The 23,171-nt window shown below is 45.4% G+C and overlaps 2 protein-coding genes across 8 annotated transcripts in view; both read right to left on the minus strand.

Annotated features, from left to right (window-relative positions):
* The window catches only part of amacr (alpha-methylacyl-CoA racemase), a 410,966-nt gene that overhangs the window by 40,510 nt on the left and 347,285 nt on the right, over positions 1 to 23,171 (minus strand). The window lies entirely within an intron of this gene.
* The window catches only part of LOC111961398 (retinoic acid receptor alpha), a 240,792-nt gene that overhangs the window by 19,070 nt on the left and 198,551 nt on the right, over positions 1 to 23,171 (minus strand). The window lies entirely within an intron of this gene.

The following is a 23,171-nucleotide window of genomic DNA, read 5'->3' on the forward strand; positions in this document are numbered from 1 at the left end:
TTCTCTTTCTCTTTCCCTCTATCTTTCTCTTGCTCTCATTCCTGGCCCTGAAAACAAACAAGACTTAAGACGGGAGAATTAACTGAGATAATCAGTCGGAATTCCCTTGTTACTTATTCTTGAAATAGATATGAACGAACAGCTGACTGAAGACGGTGCGGCCAGGCATTCGAGTCAGTTTCTGCGGTAACATGGACTCTTAACGTGATCAAACTTTTTTTACTCCTGGCAGAAACAAGCAAGGTGTTTGCAAACGAGTCTTCGGTTACCTAGGCAACACCCGCAAAAATCCAGCAGCGGCACACATAGAATGAAATGAACASGTTTGGAATCTCTAACCCTGGCAATTTGACTGGTAAACTCATGGATACACTCGCAATGGCTGCCTGGTATTGTGATCCAATAACTTCAATGGTAATGTAGAATGTTCATTCAAATGATGTTAACTGATGTAATGGAAAGTATTTTTTTGTAATGTAAGTTGAGTTGAATAAACAAATCACAACACATATTGATGGGTACACTTCCTGCTTTAATTTCCTTTGCTCCTATGGGTACATTGACCATGGCCACCAGTGGTTTCCAGATTTTCATATCGTCATACCGTCCTTCTCTCATTCTGGGATTTACGGCTTAGTACACAAGGGGATGCTAACGATGAAAAACAAAAATAACCAAATTGCAAYGACAGGCGATGCAGCTCATAAAGTCATACATACAGTGCATTCGGAAAGTATTCAGACCCCTTCCCATTTTAAAAATGTTGTTACATTACAGCCTTATTCTAAAATGGATTAAATAGATTTTCTCATACAACACCATACATACATACATACAATATCCCCATAATGACAAAGCAAAAACAGGTTTTTATAAATGTTTGCAAATTAAAATAAAATAAAGAAATACTTTATTTACATAAGTATTCAGACCTTTTGCTATGAGACTCGAAATTGAGCTCAGGTGCATCCACTTTCCATTGATCATTCTGGAGATGTTTCTACAACTTGGAGTCCACATGTGGTATATTCAATTAATTGGAAATGATTTGGAAAGGCACACACCTGTCTATATATATGCACAGTTGACAGTGCATGTCAGAGCAAAAACCAAGCCATGAGGTCAAAGGAATTGTCCRTAGAGCTCTGAGACAGGATTTTGTTGAGGCACAGATCTGGGGAAGGGTACCAAAAAATGTCTGCAGCATTGAAGGTCCCCAAGAACACAGTGGCCTCCATCATTCTTAAATGGAAGAAGTTTGGAACCACCAAGAACCTTCCTAGAGCTGGCCGCCCGGCCAAACTGAGCAATCGGGGGAAAAGGGCCTTCGCCAGGGAGGTGACCAAGAAGCCGATGGTCACTCTGACAGAGCTCCAGAGTTCCTCTGTGGAGATGGGAGAACCAGAAGGACAACCATCTCTGCAGCACTCCAGCAATCAGGCCTTTATGGTAGAATGGCCAGACAGAAGCCACTCCTCAGTAAAAGGCACATGACAGCCCACTTGGAGTTTGCCAAAAGGCACCTAAAGGACTCTCAGACCATGAGAAACAAGATTCTGTGGTCTGATGAAACCAAGAGTGAACTCTTTTGCCTGAATGCCAAGCATCACGTCTGGAGGAAACCTGGCACCATCCCTACGGTGAAGCATGATGGTGACGGTGTACAGACAACTCATCCAAAGGGCTTTGACTTCTCAAACACGGCAGAACGCTTCCCTTACACAATACGATGCCCTGTCACCTTATTAAATGAGTGAATTACTTAGACAAGTAGCAAGTTAGGGGTCACGTCAACGCAGAACTGTTGTTCTGACAGAAATATAATACGGCTCAGAAATCTCATGCAGCGTTTTGTAAACGCAGATCTAACATGCTTCTGCTTGTAATTTCTGCCGGGCATCGGACACATGTTTGAGCACTAGGACTGATGTGTAGCATTTTTCTGGGTGTAGACAGACTACTTTTCTCTGGTAAAATAACTAAGCAAAATATTAGGAAGTGTCGCTGGCTAGTCATTCTATGATAAACATACAAAAATATGATGGTCATGCATCGTTTTTGCAACAACAAAAGAAGTTCACCTCTGTGGATGCCAGCCAATCAGCGTTCCACGTCTGTTCATGAAAACAAAGCTATTTTCTTCTGAATGTGTTGCACTAACGTAAAACTACAGTTGCACGTCCCTGATCACTATATTTAAGCAAATATTTCAATATAAAAGCGACCCATCAATACACAGCTGGGCCCGTCTTCTCCCGTTGTGCCATTTACAAACACGCGACTGTCTCAACTGTTCAGGGGAACTAAACATTATTTACATTATGAAGCTGTAAAGGGTGAAATGAAAAGCGTGCTTTACAGTGGAAAGAAAATGATGTGAACCCTTTGGAATTACCTGGATTCATGCAGAAATTGGTCATAACATTTGATCTGATATTCATYGAAGTCACAACAATAGACAAACAGTCTGATTAAACAGATAACGCAACAAAAAAAATGTACATTTTCATGTCTTTGTTGAACACACCGTGTAAACGTTCACAGGGGAAAAGGGAAAAGTATGTGAACCCTTGGATTTAATAACTGGTTGACCCTCCTATGGCAGCAATAACCTCAACCAAATGTTTTCTGTAGTTGCGGATSAGACCTGCACAACGGCCAGGAGGAATGTTGGACCATTCCGCTTTACAAAACTGTTTCAGTTCAGCAATATTCTTGGGATGTCTGGTGTGAACCGCTCAAGGTCATGCCACAGCATCTCAAAATCGGGTTGAGGTCAGGACTCTGACTGGGACACTCCAGAAGGCGTATTTTCTTCTGTTGAAGCCATTTGGTTGTTGATTTACTAATGTGTTTCGGGTTGATGTCCTGTTGCATCACCCAACTTCTGTTGAGCTTCAATTGGCGGACAGATAGCCTTACATTCTCCTGCAAAATGTCTTGATAAACTTGGGAATTCATTTTTCCGTCGATGATGGCAAGCTGTCCAGCAAAGCAGCCCCAAACCATGATGCCCCCTCCACCATACTTTGCAGCTGGGATGAGGTTTTGATGTTGGTGTGCTGTGCCTTTTTTCTCTACACAGTCTTGTGTGTTCCTTCCAAACAACTCAACTTTCATCTGTCCACAGAATATTTTGCCAGTAGCGCTGTGGAACATCCAGGTGCTCTTTTGCGAACTTCAGACGTGCAGGAATGTTTTTTTTTGGACAGCAGTGACTTCTTCTGTGGTGTCCTCCCATGAACACCATTCTTGTTTAGTATTTTACGTATCGTAGACTCGTCAACAGAGATGTTAGCATGTTCCAGAGATTTCTGTAAGTCTTTATGCTGACACTCTAGGATTCTTCTTAACCTCATTGAGCATTCTGCGCTGTGCTCTTGCAGTCATCTTTGCAGGGCGACCACTCCTAGGGAGAGGAGCAACAGTGCTGAACTTTCTCCATTTATAGACAATTTGTTTTACCGTGGACTGATGAACATCAAGGCTTTCAGAGATACTTTCGTAACCCTTTCCAGCTTTATGAAAGTCAACAATTCTTAATCTTAGGTCTTCTGAGATCTCTTTTGTTCGAGGCATGGTTCACATCAGGCAATGCTTCTAGTGAATAGCTAACAAAAGTGTGAGTGTTTTTTAAATTAGGGCAGCTCTAACAAACATCTCCAATCTCATCTCATTGATTGGACTCCAGGTTAGCTGACTCCAATTAGCTTTTGGAGAAGTCATTAGCCTAGGGGTTCACACTTTCCCCAACCTACACTGTGAATGTTTAAATGATGTATTCAATATAGATACGGAAAATACAATGATTTGTATGTTAAGTAGTTTAAGCACAGTGTTTTTTTTTATTGTTCCGACTTAGATCAAGATCAGATCAAATTTTATGACCAATTTATGCAGAAATCCAGGTAATACCAAAGGGTTCACATACTTTTTTTGGCGACTGTATATCCTAACGCATTGCACAAGTTGACAGCGGGTATTTACTTAAAGAAGCTACAAATATTAAGAACGTATAGAAATAGAAATAAATAGCTTCAACGGTATTGAAAAACCATCCTGTGGTTATTTCCAAATKCCCCGGTATACAGTATACCGCCCAAGCCTAGCCGCCAGTCCACCCACTTAGCCATCATCGACTTGAATGGGGACGACCGTTYTATTCTATGGCAGCACATGCATCAGGAGCGGAGGAGAGGAGAAAATGTGCATCCCACAAACGTTGCTATGCAAACGGTTATTACGGAGACCGCGGTCATTTCGCCGGCCAATTACCATCACCCCAAATTCAATTGCCACCACAGCCCTAGACACACACAAGCAGACGTGTGTGCCTGCATGCACACACTCCTACGCAGAGACACATACACAATAATCAAGGTAGCGTAAGCACAATTATAACATGTGCTGTGTAATTATTATATTTTATTATGCATGCGTTTTTCTGTGTTTGTGTGTGTATGTGTGTGTGCTCTGCGTCATGATCTCTACCCTCTCCCCTCGTGCGTCAGCTCTGGGAGTAAGGATTGTGACGTCCCGGTGCTGCCCAAAGGCCCGGGCGGCACTCGTGTGTAAATAAGCGATCTATATTTAACACAAAGCTCACAGGTTCACCAGGCCTGCAGTTCAGCTGGCAATGGGACTCCACGTGACGCCGCAGACAGACGCTCTGGATGGAAACACAACCAGACGGCTGGACGCACACACACAGTCCAACACTCCCCTCTCACACTATTTGGCTGGCAGCCACACAAGTGTGTTTGTGTCTTACGCGCACAGGCACACACTCTTATATCCATCGTCCACCTAAACGCCCTCTGTTGCTCTTTCTCTCTCACACACAGTCACAGCTTGGGCTCTCCTTTTAGTGCATCTATGGATATCTCTGCTTGTCGATCCCAGTGGACATGCTCCTGAAAAACACTTGGGCAGAGCATATTCAGTCAACCAAAATAAACCAGGCTGATGCACACCAACATGCACATGCTCACTGCCTGGAGAAACATTTGAGAAATGTTACGCTGAAACCAACCCCAGATTCTCCCATATCAGGAGACAAGCACGCAGAATATCAAAATGCRTTTCAGATCCTGATAGCAATAACGCAGCTGACTGTAAAGACAACACCAATGAAGCGCACATTGCCGGGACCCACAGCAACACTAATCAGACCCAGGATATTAAGACAATCTCACTCCTGTCTCTCACTGAAAACTGGAAGAAAAATGGAGAGACCTCGGTGTTCAACAGACAAACAGCATATTGTAACATGTGAGAATAGTTTTCCACTATTACTGATCTATTGATTGACAGTATACGTGGCCTCTTAGTTTAGCATTAGGGGACAAACTGAAGTTTATTTAGCTAGCTAGAGTACAGGGTGGTCTTCTTCATTAGTCAACCCTGCTGTACCCATACCTCCCTCATCACACCAGCAATGTCCCACAGTTATTACGAGATCAGTTCTGTGGGCTTCTGCTAAATTCCACACGCACCCTTGCGACTCTCTACAGAATGCCATGCCGAGGTCTTACCCAGTCAAGACAAAACCACACACGGACTCAACGGGGCACTAACCGCACCACCGGAGTATGGAAAACGACCTTTAAAAACCTTCTCATCTCAGGAAAACTTTTTTTTCTCCCATCTCCGGGGGGGGGTCTTGCCTGTGTGTAAAACCAAAACAGCCCGGGAAGCACTTCAAAGCCTATGATAGGCCTGCGCCTTTAAAATACTTTTATAGAGGAAATTAAAGGTGATCTCGCAAATAATCCCTGGGGGACTCCACTTCTGTACATCTATATGTGCCCCCATTGCACTCACTGGTTCTTTTAAAGGCATTTTTAGTGTCATCCGTCAGACATGGAAAACGACCTGTACAGTGACTAGGGTTCAAAGACTAGAGGATGCAGCCAAGATGGAATAACCTGTATGGCCAAAAGCGAGGCTGCACGATGAACGTTTAGCAAGGAGTCTGGTAGGTCGTTAACTATAACGTCTATAGCCCTCCTATAGTAACCAGGCCTGGTCAAGACTGGAGGCAAATTGACAGTTTACTGCAGCCTTACTCACATGGCCCTCCACCGTGGTCCGAGAGCGAGCAGGAAAAACGTGTTGTTACGTATGCCTAACTCTCTGATACACCATTGTGCTTCATCCTGTAAGCTCATCCAAACGAAAACCAGAGCACCATTTATCATGACTTCCCTGTATTGCTGTGCATACATTCAGTAAACAGTATTAACCATGTTACGTGTTGGTTTACTTCACCCAGAGGACAAGCTTAGAGGAAAGTCGAAATACAGCAAACACGCAAATCTGCATGAATGAAACAGGGTGCGCTATTCGTTTCAACTGATGATGGGGGACAAGAAGAAGCGAGCGAGCTTAAAAGACCTTTCTTTCCGTCAGGACGTGGATCAGGGAACAGGTCACAAGCTAGTAAACATAACTTCACCTTTTATCAGCTAGACGGTAATGAATAGCTCARGGGCAGTTAAGGAGAGACGCACTCAGAGCACCCGCTTTTTCATTTRGGGTGGGATGAAGGGCTGAGGGAGGGAGGGGATGCAATCTTTTGCTTTCATTGCCTTTTGTTATTGTCATCAGTGCTGGCATTAGTCTTTGCTGATGCCATTGGCCCTGGCTGGCAGTCATTACGCTCATGTCAAACAAATTAAACTTAAATAGAGCAATCTTTACGTAACACACCACATTTTCTCTCATTAGCAAAAGCGCATTTGCCGTTTCCCTTCCTCTCGCTCGCCCTCTACCCTCTCTGATGTGGAGCCATTACAACCCTGCATTATTACCGGGACATTCATCCATATTAAAGCTGTATTAAAGCCTTCATTAGACGTATGTATACAAACACACACAAATGTACAGTGCGCACAAGGGCAACGGCCCTTCAGCCCACACACACACACTAACTGTCCTAATGGAAAGCACACAAATATTTTGTTGTAGACAAAAAAATCTGGGACAGAAGGACAAGTCTGCGAGGGGACTGGCTACTGTAATGAAACACAATGGCTCAGTTCTGGAGTGCAGAGTGGAACAATGGTGTTCTTGTGGGATGGAGAGGGCTGACTCAGGACGACAGAGCCTGCTGCTACTGCACAGGGCCACGCCAGCTCTACCAAAGCACGGACAATAGAGTACATCTGGGCAGTTGTTACCCAGCACTGATAAGGCTAACTAAGCCTCCGTAGGCACCATGAAAGAGAGGGTACCWTTGCAAAACTGTATAAGGGTCTGCTAGACAGAGGATAGGCTTGATCCAATTCCAATCGTCTCGACCTCGTAGCATCTATGAGTATGTTTACATGCAGGGTAATACTTTGATATTAAACGGATTATGGCAGTAGGCAGAGTATGCAATWGTCATGTAAACACCTCACTYTGCTCGTCTTAAATCGGCGTGAGGTCACAATCAAAGTAAGTGCACGCTGATTAAAACACATGCTTTTGTGTTGAGCAATCTTTAGAATTATTAGGACGCGTAAACAGCTTAAAAATCGACGTTGCAGTGGTGTATTCGACCTGCGCATGTGCTACAGTAGTAGCAGCTGAAGCGAGCCTGCCTCTTTAGCGCGAGTGAAGTGAGTTCGGGAACAACGGAATGTATTGCGTCTTATAAGTAGTTCACATACAAACTGTACATGTCCGAACTCAATCAGATATGCTTACCAAAAATAACATGTTCGCTGTGGTAGGACGTTTATCTTGATTGGCGTTTTTCTGCATTTATCAGAGTGCCATCAGGTAGCTTGATTTCAGTGTGCATGTAAACAGGATTATTAGGGACGTCGGAAAGCATTCAGACTTTATAATAGAACAATGATATTAAATCTGATTATCCACAATAAAATCACATTATTGTGTGCATGTAACCGTACTCTACGACCATGGTACGACAACTCTTTGATTTCTCAGAATTCCCTTTGATGTTCACATTCCCAGACAAACATTCAAAAACAAAGTGTGCGTTGTGTTTTGTCGGCAGCCAAAACATGTTAATGGTTTAACTTAATGTGCTTGCACGGCAGCAACACCCAAAGCACCAGTGATTTAATTAGCTGGAGTGTTAAGGGCCTCATAATGTCTCTCTTCAGATTCACTTTGCATATTTGATGAGTCAACCATTGTGCTCACATTAGACATCTCTTCAGTACTCCGTTACATTGAAGATGAGACATCTCTTCAGTACTCCGTTACATTGAAGATTAAGACATCTCTTCAGGACTCCCGTTACAATTGAAGATTAGACATCTCTTCAGTACTCGTTACATTGAAGATTAGACATCTCTTCAGTACTCCGTTTACATTGAAGATGAGACATCTCTTCAGTACTCACTCCGTTACATTGAAGATGAGACATCTCTTCAGTACTCCGTTACATTGAAGATTAGACATCTCTTCAGGACTCCGTTACATTGAAGATTAGACATCTCTTCAGGACTCCGTTACATTGAAGATGAGACATCTCTTCAGTACTCCGTTACATTGAAGATTAGACATCTCTTCAGACTCCGTTACATTGAAGATTAGACATCTCTTCAGTACTCCGTTACATTGAAGATTAGACATCTCTTCAGTACTCCGTTACATTGAAGATTAGACATCTCTTCAGTACTCCGTTACATTGAAGATGAGAACTCTTCAGTACTCGTTACATTGAAGATGAGACATCTCTTCAGTACTCCGTTACATTGAAGATTAGACATCTCTTCAGTACTCCGTTACATTGAAGATGAGACATCTCTTCAGTACTCCGTACATTGAAGATTAGACATCTCTTCAGTACTCCGTTACATTGAAGATTAGACATCTCTTCAGTACTCCGTTACATTGAAGATTAGACATCTCTTCAGTACTCCGTTACATTGAGATGAACATCTCTTCAGTACTCCGTACATTGAAGATTAGACATCTCTTCAGTACTCCGTTACATTGAGATTAGACATCTCTTCAGTACTCCGTTACATTGAAGATGAGACATCTCTTCAGTACTCCGTTACATTGAAGATTAGACATCTCTTCAGTACTCCGTTACATTGAAGATGAGACATCTCTTCAGTATCTGTCCGTCATTGAAGATGAGACATCTCTTCAGTACTCCGTTACATTGAAGATGAGAACATCTCTTCAGTACTCCGTTACATTGAAGATGAGACATCTCTTCAGTACTCCGTTACATTGAATGAGACATCTCTTCAGTACTCGTTACATTGAAGATGAGACATCTCTTCAGTACTCCGTTACATTGAAGATGAGACATCTCTTCAGTATCTCCGTTCATTGAAGATAGACATCTCTTCAGTACTCCGTTACATTGAAGATTAGACATCTCTTCAGTACTCCGTTACTTGAAGATGAGACATCTCTTCAGTACTCCGTTACATTGAAGATGAGACTTCTCTTCAGTACTCCGTTACATTGAAGATTAGACATCTCTTCAGTACTCCGTTAACTTTGAAGATTAGACATCTCTTCAGTACTCCGTTACATTGAAGATTAGACATCTCTTCAGTACTCCGTTACATTGAAGATTAGACATCTCTTCAGTACTCCGTTACATTGAAGATGAGACATCTCTTCAGTACTCCGTTACATTGAAGATTAGACATCTCTTCAGTACTCGCCGTTACATTGAAGATTAGACATCTCTTCAGTACTCCGTTACATTGAAGATTAGACCGAACAGCAGGACAAAGGGATGATTCAAAGAGGCATAATCACAAAAGGTAGGCATATCAAAAGTTCTGATAATAATCCGAAACTAGCCTGATTACCAGTCAATTAAACTCCTCTGTCATTGGCTAGTGCAGAAACAGAATGGCATCAAGACTATATCTAAAAACATACAGACAACACTACTGGCCCAGTCAAAACTGTTCGCTGCTCTGGCACCCCAATGGTGGAAACAAACTCGCCCTCACGACGCCAGGTCAGCGGAGTCAATCACCACCTTCCGGAGACACCTGAAACCCCACCTCTTTAAGGAATACCTAGGATAGGATAAAGTAATCCTTCTAACCCCCCCCCTTAAAAGAGTTAGATGCACTATTGTAAAGTGGTTGTTCCACTGGATATCATAAGGTGAATGCACCAATTTGTAAGTCGCTCTGGATAAGAGCGTCTGCTAAATGACTTAAATGTAATGTAAATGTAATAAAGCTAGGCATGTGTGGCTCAAACTAGGCATCGTTCTTTGGCCTATTCCTGGTCTGTGTAAGGTTCAGCTCTGGGTTATAGGCCAGGGAGATTTTATTAACATTATCCCCATGGGTGACTGGGCCCAGCTGTGAAGCATATTAATGAGATTTCAGCGTCATTAGGGGGAACGGTAACTACATTAGCTAACGGGCTGGCGAGGCTAGCAGTCGTCGGGCAGGTTGAGGGGGCATTTGYGGGGTCTTCCAGTGTACTGTCCTTTACCACCAGTCATAGGATTGTGTGTTTTCACTGTGTTTTCTATTAGATTAGACCCCAGACACGCAGAGCAGACGACCGTCGCCAAGAACCATTTGTCTCTCCAGACACTATTCTAGTCCAGACCACCATGCCACACAGACAGTATTAGGGACTCGTTGATGTCCGACCAAAATAATGAACTGTGAACATGATTGAGAACGGATGGAAAGTGTCTCGTCTACAGCAAAGGGGTATCTGGTTCTAGTCAAAAGTACCATAGTTCTCAAGAGTCCAGACAGGCTTCACATTTAGAGACCTTTGATGTGTAGTCAAATATGGTATAGCCCAAGAGGAGAGAAACAGAGGATGATGGATGACAGAAGACGCAGTTGTGTTTTTTCTGGTATCGGTGTCAGAAATGTGGGTAAGCAGGGAAGAAACACACACACACACACAGGAGGATGCTTTGTCAGCATTCTAACTTCTGGGGAAAATGGGGCCTTTTCCTACCTCAGAGGGAAATCCTGCCATTCAACAGCACAACTTGAAGCCAGTTCCTGAACAACTACTAGATCAATATCATCAACACACACGGACAGGCAGATGAGACAGAGAAAGAGAGGGTTACCCAGGGGCAAGGGAGCAGAGACAGAGCCTTAAGCCTTTCACATATATTGTCTCTCTCCCCCCTCCTCTTCAGCCCTCTTGCTCACAGTGCATGAATGCATGTGTGCATGCCTGTGTGAGTGGTGCACGAGTGTGTGTTAGCATAAATGCATGCTTGTGTGTGTGTCTGTATTACTGTAAGAAAGAGTGAGTGTGACGATTACCACTGCCCCCTGCCTGGTAGTGCAGGGTAAGCACCCCACAAAGCTGCTGCTTGTCTGCGGTGAGTCTGGCTCCCTGTCCATCTCAGCCACATGTGCTCTGGTGACGAGGAGGAGTGATCGGCGCAAAAGTCTCCACCCCCCTCCCAGACCCACAAAGCRCAGCCCTACCAACTCCCAGATGCCCCGCCCCCTGGCCAGATTGGAAGGAGATTCAAATAAAATAAAAATGGATGGGAGCGTGAGATTTATTATGTCCAGGTAGTGTTAGGAATCTGGGATTCAGAGAAATTAGGTCCTACCACTTGTTGGTCTGGGAGCTATTAGATTGCAATTGGGGGGGAGACTGAGTGGACAGCTTTCAAGTTCTCAGTAATGCAAAGACAATTATAGCAATAACTCTCCAATTTCTATTATAAAGACTAGGGATGTGACAAATGGAAAATTTTGCTTAGTGTTAAAAAAAAAAAAAAAAAATCACGTTGAAATGGTAACAAAAAAGAAATTATAAAATGTCACGTCAATTCACAATGCAGAATAATGGTCCTATTACATATGTATGACCACTAGGGCCGGGTAATAAAGTTAGATCTACCGCGCTGTCATAAACCCTTGAAAGCGCCTCGGCTACGGCATGTTTGTTTGTATGTAAGGGCACACCACGGCTTTTTAAATGCCAACACAAATTTTTCTGTAGATAATTTCAAAGCGCCAGTGAACGGGTATTATACATGTCTGGAAAGAAATGCGGCTTCTGAAGCGGTACTTAACGTCCATCACTAGGAGTCCAKAACTGTCAATCAAATAATCTCAAGCTGCTTGCACGCAGACCACTCTCTCCTAAAAAAGTACTTTCAAGTTTGTTAAATACCATTGATTTACTAAGATATTTAGTAGAAAGAAAACATCTTCCACTAGGAATCGACTCCTAAGATGCAGTATTTTTTGTAACAGAGGTGACTGATTCGTTGCCGTACTTCCAAGAACACAAATATTTGCATCTTTCATGGCGAGGGACAGAGTGAGTCAGAACAGTGTGCCCATCTATCGGCAAGCAAAAGCTGAATCTCGCAATGATATATTGTATTTCGGGGCGGCAGGTAGCCTAGTGGTTAGAGCGTTGGGCCAGTAACCGAAGGGTTGCAGAAAGGTTTCTGGATCGAATCCCCAAGCTGACAAGGTAAAAATCTGTCGTTCTGCCCCTGAACAAGTTCCCCGGAAGGCCGTCATTGTAAATAAGAATTTGTTCTTAACTGACTTGCCTAGTTAAATAAAGGTTAAATAAAAAATCGGAATTTCTTGGCTTGCAATGTCTCGCAACTTCCGTAAAGCAGGCTTGGATATTCTACACGCAAAAGACTGAACACACTCCTATCATTAGMGAAGAGAAAGAGCAGGCGAAGCATCTGCACTGTGATTAACATTTTGTGGGGGATAAAAAATAATAAAATWAAAAAWWAKGTATTTTTCTTAACTTTAAGGATCTCAATTTCATTTAAACGTTCACACCACTACTCAAGAGCCACAAATCAAGTCAAACACACAGTCAAACCCGGTACGGACCCCTTAAGGGACGAGGGCCCCAGGAGAAGCAGAAGGGTACGGGTAAGAGAGGCCCCATTCTTGCGTGGAAATGGCCAATGGCCATGTTAGTGTAGGGCCCGAACTGGGGCAAACGCGGCAGGCTGCGAATTAGGAGGATCATGTATGCTGTCTTTACACATGGGTGAAGTGGGAGGGGGGGTGTGGCGTGAGCTCTTTTCTCATCTCCCAGGTCTGGTTTGAATCAGCCAATTGTCTAGGACACTCAGACCCAGCTTGTGTTTTCCTTTGTGTTCCCAGCGCCCTTCGCAGGGGCCAAAGATAATTTCTCGTCACTGGCAGGATTGTAATAATGCACAAGGTTTCAGTATCAGCCCATCACTCGGTGGTGCAAAGGCAAACAGAGGAGACTAAACATATGTGGCCAGGCTGGGCTAGGGGGAGAGGACAGAGGAGCAGATGGTAAAGGTGAGGTCGAGAGAGCGAGAGTCAGAGAGATCTTAGCCATACGGAGTTAAGCGTTCATCGGACCTGACGGTACGATAGCCTTGTCTAGTCTAACGCAGAAACCCTTTAGCTGCAATAACAGCTTTTGAATTATTACATAACCATATTTGGATCCGATTCTGAACACAAACAAAACAGTCTACTACAATACATTGACTCAGATTAGAAGGGTTCATGGCTTCGATGTTGCAATGGCCTTGTGTTTAGCACATCTGAGTAACACTTGAGCTGTAAGAACAGCTTTTGAGCTTCAGCGCTCAATTCATGCATGTAGCTAACAGTCTTCTGCAGTCCATTGGCCCAGATTAAAAGAGATCAACAGATAGCCTACTACCCAGTGTGGGCAAACAACTTTCTCTGGCAGATCAGCTGTCTAAAGCTGCTGATTGACACCGGGGTCATGTGTGCTGGCACCTGCCTGGGGTGACTCAAGACATTTGGCACGAGCTGATGGTGGGGGACAACATGACTGAGAGATGGGGCAAAGGGCAGCCGTACCAGGGGATGCCAGGGCGTGAGTGGAGAATTTTGCCCTTCACACATGATGTCGTCCAGTGTTGGTGCAACTTAGGCTCAGTCAGAAACATAGGAAAGCTGGTAGAAGAGCTGTGTGTGTGTGTGTGTGTGTGTACGTGTTTGTTACTTCCATAATGGCAGGAAAACTATGCGGTCATCTCTCAGATACTGCTATGCTACATCATACAGAACGCCAGTGCTTACTGTTAGCGTTTCGCAACACACTCATCTCATTGGTCTTCCCCCCCACCCCCCCCCGAGTCTCTATAAGAGCCGTTGAAAACACGCACGTCGCAGTGACACAGGGGTGCATCCCAAATGGCACCCTATTCCCTACATAGTACCCTACTTTTGACCAGAGCCATACGGGCCCTGGTCAAAAAAGTAGGGCAAAAACAAAAGGAATAGGGTGCCATTCACTTGGGATTCAGAAACAGCATCAAAACCTACAGCCGAGTTGACCCACATACCGCCTACCGCAAGGAGCGGAGAGACATGATGATCTGAGCTGGAAGACGGCTTAAGGACCGGGGAACTGTGACATGAAAGGAAAACATTTCAAAAGGTGCCGAATAAAGCCATGAATGCCRGCTTGTTTGTTCTAGAAGGACTGTGTGCGGTGTTGTTAGCACTAATACAGCCTAACTTTTGGCAAATCCCTGCCCTGTACCGCCCCATACCTTGTGACGCACTTCTGCTGTGGACAGCCTAGCCCTAGCCAGCCAGGGTCACGTGACAGTAATCCTACACTAAGGACCGTTATGCGCAACTGTGAATTAGGCTGATGTCTGAACAAACCCAGCTTTTAAAAGGAGAACGGTGTCAAAGTGTGAAAGTGCTGCATCAAACATTGAGATGATCCCTCTTTGTAAAGGATGTGTTAACTGGGTGGAATTATGTAAGAGTGTGTGTCTCAYGCTCTCWCGCTCTCTCTCTCTGATGTGCAGCTGCAGACACAAGGCCTGTGCCAGCGGACATGGGGCATGGTGGGGCATCGCATGGTAGTGCTGTCAAGGTCAGGTCTGGAGATGCCTTCAGTGTGTGGCTGGACTGACTCTGTATTCTGCAGTTTGTACTATACAGTACACTAGAAAACAGCAAAACACGTTCCCACTCCAAAGGTCTCAGTCTTCAAAAGCAAACAAGAGGGTACTGAATCACCTCAAATATCAGCCATCAACAACGATGAGCGAACCACTCGCTCGATAGTGGTTTTCAAAGACTTTTTAAATCAATAATAGAGAGAAGAATCTCGATGGATTTACCATGCCACGAAAGGCACGTTTGTGCGCCGACACCCTTCAGTTATTTTGTATATTAACTAGGGCTAATGAACTGCATTAGCCCAACACCACACACGGTGACGGGGTGCTCACGTCTGAGGGCCGACAGAAGTTCAAACATACCTGTGTGTTTGCTCTCGCCAGAGGTTATCTGCACACCGATAGGGCCTAATCCATTGTGACAGGCATTTATTCAGCCCTCTGTTCTCAAACGCATATTCAACACTAGAGGAAGTGGACCGTAAATATATGCAGAGGGGGGGGGGGGGGGCAAGGGGCTATTTGCATTCGAGAGGTGAAGTGGACGTGGAGAGGTAGGGGAGGGTTATGAGGGGATGGGCGAACAAGGGATTGAGAGAAAACAGAGAGAGTCAGTAGCGAAGGAGTGGGTTGCTGAAATCAGGCATTGTAAACTAAAACTCCCCGCTTTGCTCAACCTCTTCTTATTTCTCTCCCTCTGCGTGGAAGACAATAGTCTTTTACAGGGGAGAGGATTACCACCATTTGATCTCCGCAACGGTTAATCAACTTAGTAATAATTGATTGGATTTATATAGTGCTTCTCTACCAACTGAGGTAGACAAAGCGGTTTACATAGTGAGGGTGAAACTCACCTCCTCCACCACCRAAGTGCGGGACTGACCTGGGTGATGCACGGCGACCATTTTTGTGTGCCAGAACGTTCACCACACATCAGCCATCAGGTGGAGAGGTGAGGAGTGATACATTCCAATTAGGAATGAGGGGGAGGATTAGGTSTGTGCGCATGACTGACTGACGTGTGTACAGCATTGCGACCGGATCATCTCGTTTCCATCTCCGACTTCAGATCGCCGATCACTTCAAAACACTTGTCAAAGTGATTTTAACCCTAATAACTCCAACTGTCATTCATGTACGTTCTACCTTCATAGATGTCGCAGCTAGATGATGGTTCACATTCCTGTACTGGCCAGTGTTGGACAGCACAGGGGGAAAAAATGTACAGGACAAAAACAGTCCCTACATAAATTACCTCAAGTACAATGTCAGGTGCATGTTCAGGCTAAAAGCATGCCCTAATTGCTGTGGTAAATCCAAAAACAACCCACGTGTCTTGAGGAGTGGGTGGTGGGTTAAGACAGGAGAGAGACAGTGACTGTGCGATTATCCTGTCAGTAGCCAGTTTTTTGAAAAATCTAACCTTTATTTAACTAGGCAAGTCAGTTAAGAACAAATTCTCATTCACAATAATGGCCTACCCCGGCCAAACCGTAACCCGGACGACGCTGGGCMAATCGTGCGCTGCCCTATGGTACTCCCAATGACSGACGGTTGTGATACAGCCTGGAATTGAACCAGGGTCTGTAGTGATGCCTCTAGCACTGAGATGCAGTGCCTTAGACCGCTGCGCCACTCTGGAGCCCCCGTTAGCATGCAGCRGGCAGTCAGGCAGGCGCCAGTGTGTGATCGGGGGCTATAACAGGTTAGTAGGTCACCAGAAGTGGTTAATTAAGAGCCGAGCCTCCTTTAGCGATTAACATCCAATTCTCACTTAACAYAGAAACACTACAACAGGGAACAGCTGTTGAGTCGTGTTTGTGTGTCCATGGCTAACGACGGGGGTCGGACGGTTGGGACATAGCACTGGCATAGGCTGTCTCACTATACTAAATATGTCAACTGTCTCCCAGAGGACTTTATGGCAAGTTAAAAGCAGCAGSACACGCGGTCGTTTTTTTTAACCAAAACCGTACATGACCGCACAGAACACCAAAAGACGGACAGCACAGACCTAGCAACAGAGCTTCGTTTTGTATGTGAACCCTAGCCACCTAGCTATAGGCTATGTCATCGTGGAGGAGCACAGTAGAGCAGAGTACAGCTGCCCTCAGGTCAGCCTCCTCCTCATTCCCCCTAATGATGACCGGTGACACAATTTGATTCAGCCGTCTGCCTAGCCGAGTCAGGGGGCTCTTTAGCAGCGGATTCGGGCCGAGCTAGGGGAGGACAGACTCATTTGTCTTTAGCACAGGTCGCTAACGTGGAAAAAACGGATACAGTCCCAAATGGCATCCCATTCCCTTAGCCTGACGACTCACACCGAATTCTTCCGCAGCACGGTCGTTCGCTACATACTTTATTTAGTCCGAGACTGTCGTCACTTGAAGCCGTTTGTGKTGGGTGAYGAGAGGCACGAGGGGCGTGGCACAAAACAAAGTGATGCGGGATYGTCTCTAACCAATCACAGTATGAAAGCCAGTGACAGATTTTCAAACCGCCACTTTACCCACGTGTGTTCTGGCCCAACCTACCGGCTTCTGGACCAGCCAGACGGACCCGAATGTGTTCGCTTTCAGTGAAGGGTCAGGGAGGTTACTCAGATCCAGACTCACTTCAGAGAGGAAACTAACGTCCGTGGGTGTGGCGTTTGCCCAGAGCAATGAGTCTGGGTAGCCAGACAACTATTCCTGTCTGGGGGGATATAACAGGGATGTTTCCAGAATTTAATGAAGGACGTTAAGCTCTGTCTGTCAGTGTTAATTTTGTTTTTTCCTAGTAGTGTGTGTGTGTCAGTATGCATGGAACAGACAAGCAATCCCCTCTCTCTGCAGACACTCATTTCCTGCATGGATCCCTGACCTTTCCACAAACAGCCTGAGGGGAGCCATGTAATCATGGCTGTAACACACACACACACACACACACACACACACACACACACACACACACACACACACACACACACACACACACACACACACACACACACACACACACACACACACACACACACACACACACACACACACACACACACACACACACACACACACACACACACACACACACTAGATTTCCTCTGACATGGCTGGCCACCAGCATGTCCACTGGTACTAGTCAGTGCTATGAGACTATGATATTCCCCTGATCCTCTCTCCCCCTGGCAGCCTCATGTGGAGGCAGTTTGCATGTGTGCGTTTGTGTGTCTGCGTATGTGTGTGTGTGTGTGTTTAATGGACTGTGTGTAGTGTGTGAAGAGTGAACTGGGTGGTAACCTGAGGCTGCGGCCGGCCGCGTAGCGGCTACACCTGAGCATCCAGGACCTTCCCAGTTAACTGTCAATYAAGCTAAGTGGCCCATCCATAACGCAAGCCTCCCCAATGCCTTATTCACAGAGYGGGAGCTTTCCAGAAATCATGGCACAGTAGGAGAGAATGGGATGCAGGCAGTGTAGTATAGGCTAGGTAGAGACACTCGTTTCTATGCTAAGCTACAGGATAGGACAGACAACCATTCATACTACACAAATCCTGGTGTAATATAATGAGGATATGGGAGGGGGGGGGGGGGGGACAATACGAACGTGAGTCTTATGAATACGTTTTTTTTTAAGAGCCCTGCCGAGAGGGTTGAGAGATGGGAGCTGACAGAATAGGGCACGAGAGAGGCAGAGGAAGAGAGCAGTTGGCAACAGAGAGGATGGAGGAAAGTCAATGGAGAGAGAGAAACAGAGAGGAAGAGAGAGAGAGAGCGCGAGAGAACGAGAAAACCAGAAAGAAAGAGATAGAAGCGAACATTAAAAAAAGCGATGTAGCGGTGGCTGCGTGCCTTGCCGTCTAGGCGTCAGACCTGAGGGGATAGCGAATGCTAATGCAGCTATTATGCCTCTGCACAGAATTGCACTGGTCCACCTCCAGCAGAGCGTAGTGGTATCAAAGGAGCCTCCGCTGATTCGACTGGCTGCTTCACAACGAGATCAAACTGACTGACTACAGCCAGGCTCAAAAGTAGGCCATGTCAGGGGAAGAAGCAGGTTGATCAGGCTCCTGAAGAGAGGGCTCTGTGTGGCTGTGCCTAGGGGAGTACAGGYAGGCTTTCCCAGGGGAATCCAGACCCTCTTCTCCATCTATCGGACACTCGGCTGACCATGATTCCATGYGCCTTGTTTTCTCTGTGTTGTACAAAAAGGAGAGGTTAGTTAATAGCGTTCCTCTWGACATGATGAGAGGTACTCCTAGTGGCCTTCAACACAGATAAGGCCTTGCCACCTACTGGACTTTGGTGGCATCTCTTTCTCTCTTTGGGATTTAGGAGAAAAGTGGAGCATGGACGGACTAGCCTATATTCCTTACCTCGGTCTACCTCTGCACGTGTTAGCCGTGGATGTAGGGCGAGGTGCGAATGACAGTTATGGGGGCTTTAGAGCTGGTCTTACCCTAACCTTTTATCTGTGGCCCAGRGAGTTCCTGTCTCTTGCATCCTGCTGCAGACACCTGGTTGGTCACCTTCGCACCGACAACAGCGCAGCAGGATCAGGAAGTTTGCGGGGGGTTAATCGCTGCATTACACCCAATCCATAATTCACACAGAGGATTTCACCACAGAGAGAATTTAGGCAGCCATGCAGACGGCACGCATAGCAACACACCCTTCGGYGACAAGCGACGGCTCAATGACTTCACGTGGGCAGCCAGTCAGCGGCTCTCGCTTCACTCTGCACAGCTATTGTATGCCGGTATCGTCCTCCATTTTGGGGCAACATGGACACGGTTTCCAAATTGTGGAGCAGTTGTCGATGGAAACTGCCCTAATCGGAGKGCTCTTTGTGGGAAGGGTAGAATCAACAGAGTCGCTGCCGGGTCATTAGGATTGTGTGGGGCTTTGGCTCCATATGTCACAGGAGAGAACGTGAAGAGGGTGGGGGAGGGTGGGAAAGGCGGATGAATATAAACATTGGCAACAGTGTAATGCCGCTAAATAGGACGGGCATATAGGTCATTCTGTACCAGACTCAATTTGCCAACGGGCCTGTTTCACAGAAAACTGGTTCCAGGCCAAGTCTCCATCAGTCGAAACATAGAGCCCACAAATAATGAGTCCTTCTAGCAAAGCCTCAGCTCTCACTCTCGTCCTCCCTCGCTGTCTCTCAACCCAGTCTCTTGGTTTTGTTCAAAGAAGGAAAAGGGCAAAATACCAGGAGCCAAAAATGACATTAAACCGTGCGACTGCTCCAGAGGGATGAGGGTTTGAAAATGCCAGCTCCAGCAGCCCCTTTTCTCCAAGTGAAACCTCGCCGCTCAGGGTGCTGACAGAGTAATCCATCGCCGTTGGGCATCAGCCGCGTCTGTGCAAAAAGGTTTCACACGTACGGTATGAGGGAATAGAGAACTGCGTCTGTTACGCGGACGCAGCAGGGACTACACTCCAGTACAGAGAGCAACTAGTCTACGCAGTGTGGTGGCTCGGTCACTACAGTTTCAAATGTGTCACCGACCTCCGTTTAGTCACATCCTCGGGTGGCGAGAAGACGAAAAGTAGACTCCTGTAGTAAGAGTGTTTCCTTAACCACTGATATGATCGGTGTTACGCTGTGCAGTACTGCACTCTCTCAATTCTGGTCTTGATGTGCCCACAAGCATTACTCACTGTGTGAACACAGGTGTGTACAAGCAGAAAAGGACATATTTGTGGATGGGTACACTGTACTTTCCGCACTTTGAGAGGCGATCATTGGGCAACACTTCAGTAATATTGGAACATCGGAGATGGTGTTGCTTAACAGCGAGGTGTTTGTTTGCCTACAACGGAACAGCATAATAGCGAAATAAAAGTCCAAACAGAACCATATCAAAAGCTATTCTCTCCCGTGAGCAACAAATACCTAAATGCCATGTCTCTTTTCTCTGCCCTCCACCTTTTTTAGCCTACGATAAAAAGCTTCCGTCAGGTTCCTGAGAAATCCCCCCTGAAGTAACACAGCCGGACTCCCCACTGCGTAGACGGCACACACGCACATTTCCATTTTCTCCCAGATCTAAGACAACAGCCAGTCGATKAAATAAAAAAAGGTGGCCTAAATGAGGAAGGGACAGTCATAGCCATTTAGATATTTCATATGTCTGTCTGAAACGTCAGACCACTGGGAGCTGTAGGCTAGAAATCCCCGGGGGTGCCGTTTCTCCTCTTTCACTGAACATTGTCTGTCGGAAATGTCTCCAGAGGAGAAATAGCCATCGGTGACTGTATTCCTATCAAGGCCCATAGCCAGAAACTGGACTATGAAGCAGTGAGCTTTAGCCTGGATATTACGCTTCTTCAGGAGATGGGGTATCTCTATATAGCATTACTGCTAACCTACCATAATATCTCCACAACTACTATCACCACTACTAGTGTTGTCACGATACCAACATTTCACTAACGATACTGGTACCAGGCCTAGTATCACGATACCACGGGGGGGGGGGACTTGGGCGTCCAGTTTGCTCCATCTCCCAGACGCTTGTTCCGGTTTTCTAAACGGTACGTGCTACACAAAAATACCTGTCACTGATATTCACACTTCTACTCAATACAACACATGTAGCATTTAACTTCACAATGTATAATAAAACACTGCATAGAACGGCTGAGATGATCATATTTGCAAAAGCCTACCTGTGATTTGGCTGGAGGAATGGGAGGGAGGTATCTACAATGCATTTGGAAAGTATTCAGACCCCTTGACTTTCCACATTTTGTTACCTTACAGCATTATCCTAAAATGGATTAAATAAAACATTCATCAAGCTACACACAAATATCCCATAATGACAAAGCGGAAAATGTATTAAAAATAAAAAACAGAAATACTTTTACATAAGTATTCAGACCCTTTGCTGGAAATTGAGCTCAGGTGCATCTTGTTTCCATTGATCATCCTTGAGATGTTTCCACAGCTTAATTGGAGTCCATCTGTGGTAAATTCAATTGATTTGGCATACTTTGGAAAGTATATAAGGTCCCACAGTTGACAGTGCATGGCAGAGCAAAAACAAAGCCATGAGGTTGAAGGAATAGCACGTAGAGCTCTAAGACAGGATTGTGTCGAAGCACATATCTGGGGAAGGGTACCAAAACATGTCTGYAGCATTGAAGGTCCCAAAGAACACAGTAGCCTCCATCATTCTTAAATGGAAGAAGTTGAGGCCCCAAGCATGGTGATGGCAGCATTATGCTGTGGGGATGTTTTTYAGCGGCAGGGACTGGGAGACTAGCGAGGATCGAGGGAAAGATGAACGGAGCAAAGTACAGAGAGATCCTTGATGAAAACCTRCTCCAGAGCACTCAGGACCTCAGACTGGGGGCGAAGKTTCACCTTCCAACAGGACAATGACCCTAAGCACACAGCCAAGACAACGCAGGACTCTGAATGTCCTTGAGTGGCCCAGCCAGAGCCCAGACTTGAACTCGTTTTGAACATCTCTGGCGAGACCGGAAAATAGCTGTGCAGCGACGCTCCCCATCCAACCTGACAGAGCTTGAGGATCTGCAGAGAATAATTTGAGAAACTCCCCAAATACAGGCGTGTCAAGCTTGTACAGTAGCATCATACACAAGAAGACAAGGCTGTAATCACTGCCAATTTATGTAAATGTGACACATTTGCATACATTTCTAAAAACCTCTTTTGATTTGTTATTATGAGATATTGTGTGTTGATTGATGAGGGGGAAAAAAACGTTCATCCATTTTAGAATAAGGCTGTAATGTAACAAATGAAGAACAAGTCAAGGGGTCTGAATATTTYCCGAATGCACTGTACATTCGTCTTCTGCTATCAGAATATGAAGATCGCATTGAAAAGAAGGGTCTAGATGAACAAAAGTCGCTTTGTGGACTGATTGTGTTCAGATCTGGCTGACCACTGCGTGCGGATTCTCCTCAGTCAGGACACAATCAGGCTACCGAAAGAGCATACAGTGGGTGACGTCATCAGCACTCSTCCCACAAGTCTCCAGAAAACGTATGTTTTGGGACAGAGAGACACCTTTTCAGTAGTGATGCACCAATATGACATTTTTGGGCCGATACCAATATCTGATATTTCCTTGCCAAAAAAAAACGATACCGATACCCAATATATAAATATTTCAGCGACCTTTTAAGCATTCTAGTACAGTTAAATAGTTAACACACATGGACGCAGCAGTCTACGGCACTGCATCTCAGTGCAAGAGGCGTCACTACAGTCCCTGGTTCGAATCCAGGCTGTATCACATTCTGCCGTGATTGGGAGTCCCATAGGGTGGCACACAATTGGCTCAGCATCGTC

This window comes from Salvelinus sp. IW2-2015, linkage group LG4q.1:29, assembly GCF_002910315.2.
Source record: "Salvelinus sp. IW2-2015 linkage group LG4q.1:29, ASM291031v2, whole genome shotgun sequence".
NCBI lineage: Eukaryota > Metazoa > Chordata > Actinopteri > Salmoniformes > Salmonidae > Salvelinus > Salvelinus sp. IW2-2015.